This window comes from Triturus cristatus, chromosome 8, assembly GCF_964204655.1.
Source record: "Triturus cristatus chromosome 8, aTriCri1.1, whole genome shotgun sequence".
Lineage (NCBI taxonomy): Eukaryota > Metazoa > Chordata > Amphibia > Caudata > Salamandridae > Triturus > Triturus cristatus.
In genome coordinates, this window is record NC_140591.1 from 386,514,454 (window position 1) to 386,527,625 (window position 13,172).

The following is a 13,172-nucleotide window of genomic DNA, read 5'->3' on the forward strand; positions in this document are numbered from 1 at the left end:
TCATTGCGTTGATTTTGTTTAACCCAGTTTGCCTATATTTCTCTGTTGCAGTTTTGAAATAACTACTAGTGGGAAACGCATATAGCCACAAAGGTATTTTAACTGACTGCACACAATTATTTCCTCGTTCAGAGACATAGGTCTGAGCTCATAGATAGTATGTGTGGGCTCCTTTGTGTCTCCACAGTTTAGAGTCTTTAAGTAAGACCAAGTCTGAAAAGCGGTAGTATGATTTACTCAGATTGTTGGTATGTGTTCTCTCTCCTATCCCTAGCTCCTTCCGTACTTCTTTTTTCTTTCTCCCAGTTTTATGGAAATTCTTCTGCTGTGTCCAGTGCTTGAAATGGAAAAATAGAAGTGAAGTTTATAATGCTCTCCCTTGCCCTGCCGCTGTGATACTTAGTGTACTATCTAAATAGTGTATTTCTGTGATGCTGCTTTCTAATGCTATATCTCCTCCCCTTCCCCACTTGCAATCATCTGTTTTCTATTTGCATTCCCCTCTACCCATCATTAAATGTATGACTCATGTGGCCTCCCAGTTTGCATCGAATTTTGTCTTCTACTGGAAAGATTACTTTGCGGAGCAGCTCCTCCTCTACCCACTGGGATTTGATGGCCGAGCTGTGCTCTATCCAAGTGACCAAAACCTGAAGGACTACCTCAGCTAGAGATAAGCAGACTGTAAGCCACGTGAGAACCGTGGAAACGCCAGCAGGGCTACTGTCAGTGGCTGCGAGTTGACTTTGACAAGGAGACTATTGGGAAGTGTCAGTAAGGTCACACTGACCAGTAAAGAGTGGTTGATGATGCCGAAAGAGATCAGTGACCGGAAACTCGAGGAGAGGGGGCCATTTTAAGAGAGGGGATCAGGTACTGGTGTAAGATAGTAGGAGAGTGGTAGAGGCTACAACATTTTTGGGGGCGGGGGAAGAAGGAGTAACAAGATTGGTTGTGGATGACTGACTTTATTTGCTTTCGATGTATATTACGGTATTTTGCATTCTGTGTAAGTTGGAATCAGAGTGAGTAGCACTCGGAAGGAATAAAGTCTTTTTCAGCTGACATTGAACTGTTACTTGCATTCCTTCCTCTGATCGCTCGTCCAGGGAGGAGGTCTGACACCAGCGCAAGCGCAGGAGAGGTTGCGGGAAAGGAACTGTATTGCGGAACGATTGCCTGCAGTCTATAACAATTAGTGCTTTTATTGTGTATATTCACCAGTGACTGCTGGCACTCTGCATTGGCCATGCATCTTTTCAGGGCGAAGGTAGACAAGATGTCATCAGCATACAGATACGGTGGCAGGGTATGTCTTGCTGTCATCGCAGTCTTCTTCTTGTGTGGGACTTAAACCCTATGATACTCTGCCTGGGATCCAATGCCTCTCCCACCTTTGGTGCTTACGAGATGTCATCACTCAACGCAGCAGGATCTTGCGTTCTCATTGGTGGGGTTAGGACCTGGCATTCTCCATGGCGAAGTGCAGGGCTTAGGGGTGTCAGTGGCAGAACGATTCTGTACAAAGAATGCAGCGATGCTGTCAGCATTTTGGATTGATTTATTCAACAGGGTCCTCTTAATTACAGTAGGGATCCTTGGCAGTCCCAGCAGTGAGTCTTGATGCGTCATCTTTACTCCTGTGCTGTCACCCAGAGGCAGTTTCCCACTCAAGAGCCCAGCGCCCCCAAGTCAATGGTGCTGTTCTATTTCTTTAGAACACAGGAGGTAGGACAATCTGATGCCATTCAGCCTGGGTCCTCGGCCTTCATTTGTTCTGTTGGGTATTTGATCGATAATGCAGACCTGGCACCAAGGCACCGCAAAGAGCTTTAATGTTGTGCCTGGAGGATTCCGCACACAATGTAGTATTGTAATCCACCTGAGACAATAACTGAAACCAGGATGTGACGGAGAGGGCTCGACATTTAATTGTAACTGTAATAGACAGTACACTGTGCGTTTGTTTTTTACTGAGCACGTATTTACAGTTTGAGGCACACTGCAGATCTCATGTTTATCTCTTCTCTTTCCAGGGTACAGTTGCTGCCAATAAGAATGAGATTCTGTTTAGTGAATTCAATATTAACGATAAAAATGAGCCCCTAATATACTGGAAAGGAACTCTCCTCCTGTGGAAAAAGACAAGTGGATCAACCAGTGTTGGAGGACGTACGTCTGAGAGCGAGTTTCGTTAAAGAGTTTGTACTTGTGTGCAACACCCTAGTTAACCTGAGCCAGTAGTGACAGACTCTATTGTCAAATTTACAATGCTTATACAACACGAATTGGCATAGCCAATAGATCTCGCCTTTGGGACCTTATAAGTATTTAGTTATCCAGCACAATATCCCTGGTGCAACCACATCAAGTGTTGCATGGCTAAACACTTATAAGGTCCCAAAGGCGAGACCTATTGGCTATGCCTATGCTTGTTAAATATGGGGATCACTATTGCATCCATCCAGGTAGGAATAAGCCTATGACGATTACAGCTAATTAAAACATTAGTTAGGAGCGGGGCCCATAACCCTTTACTAGTTTTTTAAACGTCCACTGGGATGCCATCCGGCCCCGGTGCTTTCCCAGAGGCACTCTCAGTTATGGCCCTAGTGACCTCCTCGACAGAGATATCAATATCTAGGGGAAATACTCTGGGCTGTACATTATCATCGGTCCCTGTTACCACTGAAGTGGTCTCATTATAATCAGTGGTCTCGTCGTTGTAGAGACCCATGAAAAATTCAACCCACTTGTCCTCAGTGATTGCCATGTCTATGATATCCGTCTCCCTATTCATAAAAAAGGGAGCATTAACCGCTCTCCAGAATCCGATGTTATCTTTCTTTATACTTGCCTGATGCAGCGCCTGCCATGCTTCCCTTTTTAGTTGTGTCTTCTGTTTTTTAGCGCTAATCGATATAAGGTTCTGGCCCGTCTTACTTCTTCCTTGCATCTAGTTTCACTGTGCAGGACATTTTTCAAATGGGCATGTGCCTTACTACATTCTCTGTCAAACCAGCCCTGTGATTTATACAATCCTTGTCGCTGCTCCCTCGTTAATAATTTACGGGCCGCATCTGTTATCTTAAGGAAGGCATCAAAAATTTCTACGTCATCTCTAGTCTGTGAGAGACAGATTTCAATATCATCTGATGACCTTTTAAGTAATTGTTTAAGGAAGGCCACAGAGTACACTTTTGTCCAATTTAAAGTGTACCCATTTGTGCTAGCAAGATCAACATAAAAGTTATAATGTGTATGCTTATTGATAGTTCTTGCTTAAAATTTTACAAAGAGATCTAATCTAATTGGGTAATGATCACTCATTAATAGAAACATTACAAGAATACCTTTTAGACATTAACGCAAAATCAATTATTGAATTACAACCCCTCCCATTAAATGTAGGCTCAAAAGGTACAAGGGGTACACACAATACTTTAGCATATCCCAAATCGAATTGGAAAACTATTCCATTGAAAAAGTCCCCCACAGTTGTATGTGAGAAATGAGTCAGTGTTTCATCCGTATTCTTACCTAAGCCACAAATACCCTGTTGGCTAAGTTGGCACAAAAAACAATTAAAGTCACCAACCCATATAATGAACATATCCCCAGGCATTTTTTCTTCTATATTTTTCAATGTTTGACAAAAGTCCGCAAAGATATTCGTCATCTGTGTTTTGGGGATATTATTATAAACATTTATTAATTCTGTACCCTTTACTCCACCCATACTTACTATTAGATTCTAATAATAATCAGTTGCACTCAGAAGTTTCACATTAGTGACCCCTGCCACGTTGGAGACATAAGTACATAGACCTCCTTTATTTCGCCCCAGCTTGCTAATACTGGTTCAAAAGCCATTTATATGATTTTCTCCGTTCACCCAGGTTTCTTGAAGGCAAATTATAGAATGTTCTTCTATAAAGGTTAGCCGCTGGGGATCTCTCAATTTAGTGGATAATCCCGCAATATTCCAGGTTAATATTTTACATGGTTTAATGGTACTTACCTTGGTCTGCTATATCGTTAATAGTCATGTTTCTCCTTGGGCTATCCCCCTGCAGGATTGGTGTTATTACTTTACTAGATCTATCTCCAGTGTTGCCTTGGGTTTTACCTTCGTCTTCATATCTGTCCCCACCCTCTATACTATAATCTGGGTGTAACATGCATTCTCTTCCTTTCTCGGACGGGATATCAAGACCATGTCCCTGTGCGTGCAAGATATCACCCGGTACGAATAACAATTCCACCCTCCTTTGACAATCCTCCATCCCTTGGTTAAAGCTTGGTCAATCTAGATCTTACAATGACATTTACAGGTCAAAGCGATTATGGAGAGGGACATTCCATGGTTTTGTGAGTTCAGTATGGGGATCCCTTGCATAATTTTTGGCAGGGAGTCTAAGTGAAGATAGATAAGGATGGTAAAAGGCCCCTAGAGGCAGAACGTTAATTTCATTGTAATTAAAAAATACGTTCCCTACCCTAGTGAGTATTGCTCGCACTAGCATAGGATCACTGAACGTCAGGACTATGCAATCTCCCTGGAGGGTTTTTCGTTCCTTGCCCAACCACGTGACCCATCTTGCCATTTTAAAGTTTTTAAATAATGCATCGCTAAGACCAGATTGTCTTCCTAGCCAATGCAATGGCTTATTAGAGAGTTCCTCCCATGTTACATGCTCTAGTGTCTGTATTACAGGGGCATTGGCCAGGATTACTACATAAGGCGTAGCTGCCGGAGGTAAGTCAAGACAATCACACGCTGGGGTCTCCGAAGTTAACCTCGATCTAATTGTAGTTGTCCCTATTCTGGTGTTGGGTCTATTCTTTTCAACACCAGACCTAGTTGGACAATTTTTAGCTTGCAGTTCATTCCTGGGGGGGGGGATAGGTCTTTGGGGGTGACAATCTAGATGCAACGTGCTTTGAATCTATATAGGGGGTAACTATGGTTTTCGTGTTAGTAGACCCATTCAGTTGAATCCCTGTCTGTGTAGTCAATAGTGTGCCGCTACATTGCATATGCACCCCCCCTGTGGTAATTCCATTTAGGTGCCCCTCCAGATTCACCACTCTGTCTGTTAGTTTCCCCAAGGCTCCAACCATGTAGCTATACACTTCATCTATCCTTGTTTGCCCGGGGTTTTCCTTTTCTACGGTATCAAAATTTTTGGCCGGCACACCGGGCTCTTCCCTACGGGTTTTGCAGCTGATATACCCTCTGGCTTGTCCGGGTTCTTGCTACGTTTTGAGGGTGGTTGCTATTCCTCCTCTAGATCACTCACTTCTATGTGATCAAAAATCTCCTGGATACACTCCATTCGGGTACCCTGGGTAACAAGGCTCTCACTTATGGGGGTAGCAGGTTTAATCAATAAGCTAGAGCCCTCCATTACGTAAACCGCCTCCCTTTTGTTAATGTCTCCTCTATCATGTTAATTTGTTCCTCAATGCCCCCATGGCACCAGTCCGATAGGTCAACAATTATGTTTGTCCCACAGATTTTAAGTCTGAGATTGCCATAGTGGCTATGTGACCTATCTTCCTTTTGTTCATTTTCTTTACTTTATCTCAACACCCCCAAAATATTAAAAGCTTATGGATACAGTTGTCCATATATGTACGACTCAGCTTAGAGGGGTTGCCCAGCCCGGCCTCTAGCGGTCGATGACGGGCTAAGACGGGCCCGTCTTGGCCCGGTCTTTGCCCGTGCTCCGTCCGCGCGCATCCCGCATTGCGTGACTGGCTCTGTGTTAAATGGTGAGGTCCAGGGTCCGGGTGGAAAGTGCTGCATGCTCGCCCAAGCAGGGACTATCCAAAAAGTGTGATGTGCGGTTTCCAAATCGTTGCACAGCGGTCCCACTCCTTCCATGACCGGCTCTGTGTTAAATGGTGAGGTCCAGGGTCTGTGCAGAAAGTGCTGCGTGCTTGTCCAAGCAGGGACTGTTAAAAAAAAGCGATGTGCGGTTTCCAAATCTTTGCAGATCAGTCTCTCCCCTTCCGTGACCGGCTCTGTGTTAAATGGCGAGGTCCAGGGTCCGGGCGGAAAGTGCTGCGTGCTCGCCCAAGCAGGGACTGTCCAAAATGTGCGTTGTGCGGTTTCCAAATCGTTGCAGAGCGATCTCACCCCTTCCGTGACCGTCTCTATTCCTACTTAAGTTTGTGCAACAGCAGGGAAGGTGTTGGATTTTAAATCCAACACCTTCTGCTCCCTACAGCAAGTTGTTGTAACGACTTACGATGTAATGGTTCGCGTTGTAATGGCATGCGATCTAAAGCATGCGTTATAAACGTGGTTTCCTATTGCAATCTTCCATGCTATTGCTCAACTCCTCCTTAAGGATTATCTATTTCTTTAGTCATATCTTTTGAATATCAGATTCTCAGAAAGGACAGTAGTTAGTACAGTGTACGATTTCAGATTTTATAACACGTACACTATTGCAGTTTGCCAGCAATCTGCATGGTTCCTGAAAAATTCCAGTTTAAGACTAAACTGAAGAAACCATGATCCAGATGTATTAAGAGAGAGACACCAGAACTACCCGAGTAATTCAAGGCGCTAGTTTTGTGACTTCTATTCAGAGCCAGAGGGGCATAAAAGGCTCCCATCATCTTGGACCCACACCTGGTCTCAGGCACCTGGTCTCAGCCTGGGTGAATCTTGAACCCCTAAATATTGTCTCATCGGTCCTGGATGCTTGGTTGTGATGCTAAAGGTGCCCAGATAGCCAAAATCCAAACCTTTTGGCTAAAGCCTGCTCCTAGAACTGAGGAGAGACTGGGATCAACCTGCTCCTTCACCATCCAAGGTGCATTGCCAGTCGACGGACTTTGCGGCTACTCCCACTAAGTTTTTCTCTGCAGCAACAAATTCTGTTCAGAAGCACTTCATCGAAGGGTTATTCAAGCCTCTGGAACTGTCTTCTGCTACAGCCTCCTCCCTCATCCCACTGGAGATTTCCATCTACCAAAAAAGAGTCTAAGTCCACATGTAGAAATCTGCACAGTAGCTTTGACCCACTGCTCCCAGACAATGATACTCCCTCTTCAAACTCCTCCTGAAGCCTTGCCCCGCTGAACTTTACTTACTAAGAATTTTTTTTAACTTCTTCTAAGTCCAAAGGTAAGTGCTGAGAGTGCTGCTTCTTTCTGACGCTCTAGTAGATTTTTTACTCGAGCAGCGGCTTTCACAATATGAGTGGCAACTTTCTCAATGCGAGTGGTAGTGACCTGCCATAACCGCCTGCATTGACAAATCTCACTGTCAGGCAATCTAGGGGTCATTTTTTCTCACTCGCCAATGTTGGCGAGTCGTGCATGGGAAAAACACTGCATTGCAGCAGTTGGTGGAGGTTTTGCCAATCTCTGCACAACAAGCACAGCGCGGAGTAGACAAAACTCACCGAACTCCTCCGGCGGAGTGGTGTTTACTGCCCACCCTTACCTCCAAGATAAGCCTGCCTGCTTGTTGTGCCAAGCTACCCGAGGATTAGCAAAGGTTAATTTAGTGACTTTTTCGGTTCACCCCGCCAGGTATTGTGGCTGTTGCTTGATCAGGGCTAACTCTCTCAGGCAGGGAACAAACTTTGCACCTGTCCAGGTGTGAGCACTTAAAAAATGCTGCTCTCACCTGCACAGGAGCAAAGGAAATGCATGATACTGGCTGGGAGTTGGATGGGGCTGTCTGGCAATGGAAGCTGCTTGACTCCCCTTGTGGCCCCTGACATAGGGCACCCACCAAGATTTTTTTCAAAGGGTCACAAGTTCTCTGGAGTTCCCTCTGCGTCCCTCAAACAAAACATAAAATGTGGGTATCTTGGGTGGCCACTGGGACACTCACCAAAATATATATTTTTTTAAAGAATCCAAAATAAGGGCCTCCTGCTGCTATCGGGCTCCAAGGCATGGGGTTGCTAGGGCTATTTGATGGCTCGAGTCAGCAGCCCTCACCCCCAATAAAAGGCTCCTGCTCTTATTTATTATTAATTGTTGCTTGAAGGAGTGCACCATTATGCTCTGCAGGGGCTTTTTACGACATTTTGTAATCTTGGTGATGTCCCTAGATAGGGCAGGGGCACCATCAAGAACTTTCATGTTATTGGGGGCTGCAGGGAGCACAGCAGCCCCCGAGGCAAAATAAAAAAAATAGTATGTCTCCAGGGCCATTTAATCCATGGCCCAAGGAGAACTTACCATATTGTTCAAAAGCACTACTAGCTGGAGCTCTTTGCTTGTCAGCTAGAGTGCAAGCCTGTCTCATGTTTGCATTGATGATTGCATTTTGTGGGCTTAAAATGTAAAAAGGAAGACTTATAGACATGTTGAATTTAGTAAGAAAAAAAAGTTAGAGGCTTTCATTTCACATTTTTAAGCCCAAAAAATGCAATCATTGAAACTATGTTAAGAGAAAGACTCAGAGATATGCTGATTTTACTTTCTTAATACTATATTAATTTTTTTTTATAATAAAACACTTTTATTAAACATTGCATTGTGTGAATTACTAAAAGACACATTTGATTAAAATTATCGGTGATTTTTGGAGAAAGATGATAGATCTGCTTCATATATATTGATAGACTCACCCCTGGATAAATCCAATAGGACCAAAGGCAATGCCCGGTATGAGGTAGGGCACTTGCAGGAGTTGGGTGCAGATGGATGCAGTCACTCATTGCACCTGCTTGCAAGGGGATCTCTCTCCCCTCTTCAAAGTGCAGGTGGGTTACCCCCTACACAAAGAAACACAGAGCAGCTCTGAAGCAGCCACTTCGTATTTCACTGAATGCTCTGTCCCTGTTAGCACCTGGCTCACCTTTTTAAAGGTGCACCATGCCACAAACAGTGAAAATGAGCTCTATTTCTATTACCCACAACCATCCTCTACCCCCGATGTGTGCAGATGGTAAGCAATAAGGAGAAGAGACAAATGGAGGTGGGACAAATCATAAGTATGGTTTAGCACATGTGGATAGAGAGGACATAGAAATAAAAAAGGTTGAAGGCAGAGTTTAAGTTTCAGATCCTTATTATGAAAGGGTAGACTCAAACAGAGTCCCAGAGAATAAACTTATAATTGTATACAGCAGGTGTTTAACTGCTGATCACAATTGGGCAATGGTCAGAGGAATGGCAAGCATTGCACCATTATTAAGATCATCCAGGTGTTATAGTACCTTCATTAGAGGCCACTGTTAAGAAAGGTATCATGGCTTTTTTTATACATTCACATGAGATTTATTTGTACATGAATGTGCAAACACATGGGGAAGAGACAGTACAAACAATGGGAACATGAGTATGTCTTTGCTGCCCGGACAACATTTTGTATGACCATGATCACTTAAGATGACAGTTCAGATCCCACAGTGGTAAAATGGTGAAAAATCTATCTATCTATCTATCTATCTATCTATCTATCTATCTATCTATCTATCTATCTATCTATCTATCTATCTATCTATCTATCTATCTATCTATCTATCTATCTATCTATCTATCTATCTATCTATCTATCTATCTATCTATCTATCTATCTATCTATCTATCTATCTATCTATCTAACTATCTATCTATCTATCTATTCTCTGTATGTGTGTGTGTATATATATATATATATGTATATATGTGTGTGTGTATATATATATATATATATATTACCTACTGGCGGTCGCCAGTAGGTAGTTATAGTTAGGACCACGTTTCCATAGGAAATCCGCAACATTCTATTTTGAATAACTTTGGCGCCGGTCGACGAATCCTCGCGAATTTTTCAAAATAGGTGGGGCGCTATGCTCCGCTCCTACCCTGAAAGTCTCGGGGGGATTCGTCAAGCGGGGGCTGAGATAAAAGGGGGTCCCAAAACGCGTTTTTCCCATGCATTTTTCCATAGGACCTTTAGACAGGGCTACAGCCCGAACGGCTGAACAGAATTTAATGAAATTTGGCAGAGAGGTAGTCCCCAGGTCAAGGAAGTGCCTTTTGTAGGTTTGGTGTAAATCTGTTCAGTAGATTCTGAGAAAATAGCCTTTAAATCAATATATATATCTGTGGCAGCTTACGGTGCGCTTACGGTGCGCTTACCGTAAGCTTACCGTACGCGTACGGTGGCGTGCGCGAGCGCGATTCTGATTGGCTCTTAGTTCTTAGTAAACATTCGAATCGGTCGAAACCAGGAAGCGGCGGCCGCCATTTTCTCTCTCGCTTCCTGAGTAGGGCAGCAAAAACCAACCCCAAAAATGTGTAAAGAGGCAGTTTAATGAGATCCTAACCACCCAGCATTGATACAGGGGTCCCCAAATTTTTTTTGCGGAAAATCGCCGATTACGCTTACCGTACGCGCACGGTAAAAAATAGTAAAAAAAAAAAAAATTATCCACATTCTCCCCACCCCGTGTGCAAATGGTGCCCGAAGGGCACCATTTGTGCATGGCTTATCATAGGTAGGAAGTTAACAAAGAATACATTTCACAAAGATGCGCAAAATATGTCCCCCATGTGCGCACGGTGCGCGAAGCGCATCGTGCGTACATGGCCCATCCCGCTTAACGTGGGCACGCGGTGCGCGCAGCGCACCGCGTGACCACTGTGCGTGCACGGCACTAACTGCGTAAAGTGGGCGCGCGGTGCGCGAAGCGCACCGCGTGCTCACTGTGCGCGCACGGTGCGCGCACGGAACGAACTGCGTTAACTGGGCGCGCACGCCACGAATGGCGTAAAGTAACTTAGCATTTAAAAAACCTTGCAAATTCACTGAAAAAACCATAGGTTTCACACATGTTATAGTTAGCTGGACATTTTACTGATAAAAAACCAATGAAATTCCCCCGTTATAGTTACTGCAGGCAACTATAACTCACGCGACCGCAATCTTCTGCTGATGACATATGTGTCTTTATGAAAAAAAAATATTTGTAATATATGTAAAGCTAAAATTTAATGGAAGAAGACATGGGCAAATAAGTGTTTAAATACAGTATTAGCATCAGCAGAGGATTGCGGTCGCGTGAGTTATAGTTGCCTGCAGTAACTATAACGGGGGAATTTCATTGTTTTTTTATCAGTAAAATGTCCAGCTAACTATAACATGTGTGAAACCTATGGTTTTTTCAGTGAATATATATATATATATATATATATTCACTTAAAAAACCATAGGTTTCACACATGTTATAGTTAAGTGGACATTTCACTCGTAAAAAAACAATGAAATTCCCCCGTTATAGTTAGTTCAGATAACTATAACTCGCGCGCCTGCAATCCACTGCTCATGACGTCACATATTACATCACTCATGACATGGTCAGTGGCATCACTCATGACATCACTGATGACATCATCCTTTTGATAGAGTGGCGGTCGCGCGAGTTACGAGTGAAATGTCCACCTAACTATAACATGTGTGAAACCTATGGTTTTTTAAGTGAATTTGCAAGGTTTTTTAAATGCTAATTCCTAACTATAACGTGTGTGAAACCAATGGTTTTTTCAGTGAATTTGTACGGTTTTTAAAATGCTAAGTTATGTATTTATTATAATATTTTTTATATATTTATTTTACAATAAACTACGTATTAAAAAATATATATATTTTTTTTAATGGTTTTTCACCGCGCGCGCACGGTGCGCGCACCCCAGAATTTTTTTTTTTTTTTAAATTAAAATGGTTTTTTCTGCCTTTGCGGTCCTTCAGGGACCCCCTGACAAAGGCTAGGGGGTCAGGAACTCTCTACCCTGCCCCCTTTTCACATTCGCCACCTTCCTTTTTCACTCTCGCACTCAAAACAAACAAAATGGCGGCCGACACTTCCTGATTTCGACTGATTCGAACGTTGACTGACATGTAACCACCAATCAGAATTACGCTCGCGCACGTTAGGGTGCGCGCACGGTGCGCGCACGGTGCGCGCACGGTGCGTGGCTATAGATATTTATGTACTTTAACTGCAATTTTCTCAGGAACTACTGAACAGATTGACTACATATATGCAAAAGGCACATCCCTGACCTGAGGAATACCTCTTTGCCAAATTTCAAGTAATTCTGTTCAGCCGTTCGGGCTGTACCTTCGACTAAAGGTCCTATGGGAAAAGGCATGGGAAAAAGGCATTTTGGGACCCCCCTTTTTTCTCGGCCCCCGCTTGACTAATCCCCCCGAGACTTTCAGGGTAGGAGCTGAGCGGAGCACCCCATTAGTTTTGAAAATTTCGCGAGGATTCGTCAACCGGCGCCAAAGTTATTCAAAATAGAATTTTGAGATTTCCTATGGAAACACGGTCCTAACTATAACTATCTACTGGCGACCGCCAGTAGATAATATATATATATATATATATATATATATATATATATATATATATATATATTTATCTACACCTATTACAGTTAGGTGAAAAGGGCCTTTAAAACATACCATTTGAATTTAACAAAACCACTGAAATTCACCAGTTACAATTATCTGATGTAACTGTCACTTGTGCCCTAAAGTAACTATAACTCATACCACCACCACATACTGTTTATGACCTCACATATTACATCACTCATGTAGTTCTGTGACATTATTGTTAAAAATCAGTGTAACATCTAAAATTACACCATAGATAACACTGCATGGCGGGTGCGAGAGTTACAGTATATTCTAAATGACTGTATATTCTAACTGACATTTTTACCTAAATATAGCATCCCTTTAACCATTGTTTTTTTTAAGTGATTTATGAAGGGTTTTTTTAAAATGCGAAATAAGATATCATTACCATATCTAACTATAACGTCACTTTATCCCTTTGCTTTTGAGTGAACTCCTAGTTTTTAAAAAAAGTAAAGTAATATTGTATTACCATGTGAAATGCCAATACACATCACACATATCGTTCGGCTGTGTGGTGGTTGGGTTGGCCGCAGGGCCTGGCCTGTGGCCTGGACTTACAATCAACCCCTCATGGGCAGCCAACTTCATGAGGCACACAGCCAAACATGGGGTTAGCCAGAGAGCCTGGCCTGTGAGCACGCCCTGAAACCCAACCTCTCACTGGCAGGAAACCCCATACCGCACACTGGCCTCAGCTGTTAGCGGTGTGGGGTCAGGCACTGATCTTTCATCACTACAGAGAGCTGCCCTCAAGTGCCACTTTGACAGTGTATCTGCT

General features: G+C 43.3%; 1 protein-coding gene and 1 pseudogene across 2 annotated transcripts in view; one reads left to right on the forward strand and one right to left on the reverse strand.

The window, feature by feature from the left end:
* The window catches only part of LOC146802167 (putative tRNA(His) guanylyltransferase), a 30,519-nt pseudogene extending 28,321 nt beyond the window's left edge, over nt 1-2,198 (forward strand).
* The window catches only part of TRPC4 (transient receptor potential cation channel subfamily C member 4), a 1,369,656-nt gene that overhangs the window by 391,835 nt on the left and 964,649 nt on the right, over nt 1-13,172 (reverse strand). The gene's annotated exons all lie outside the window — the stretch shown is intronic.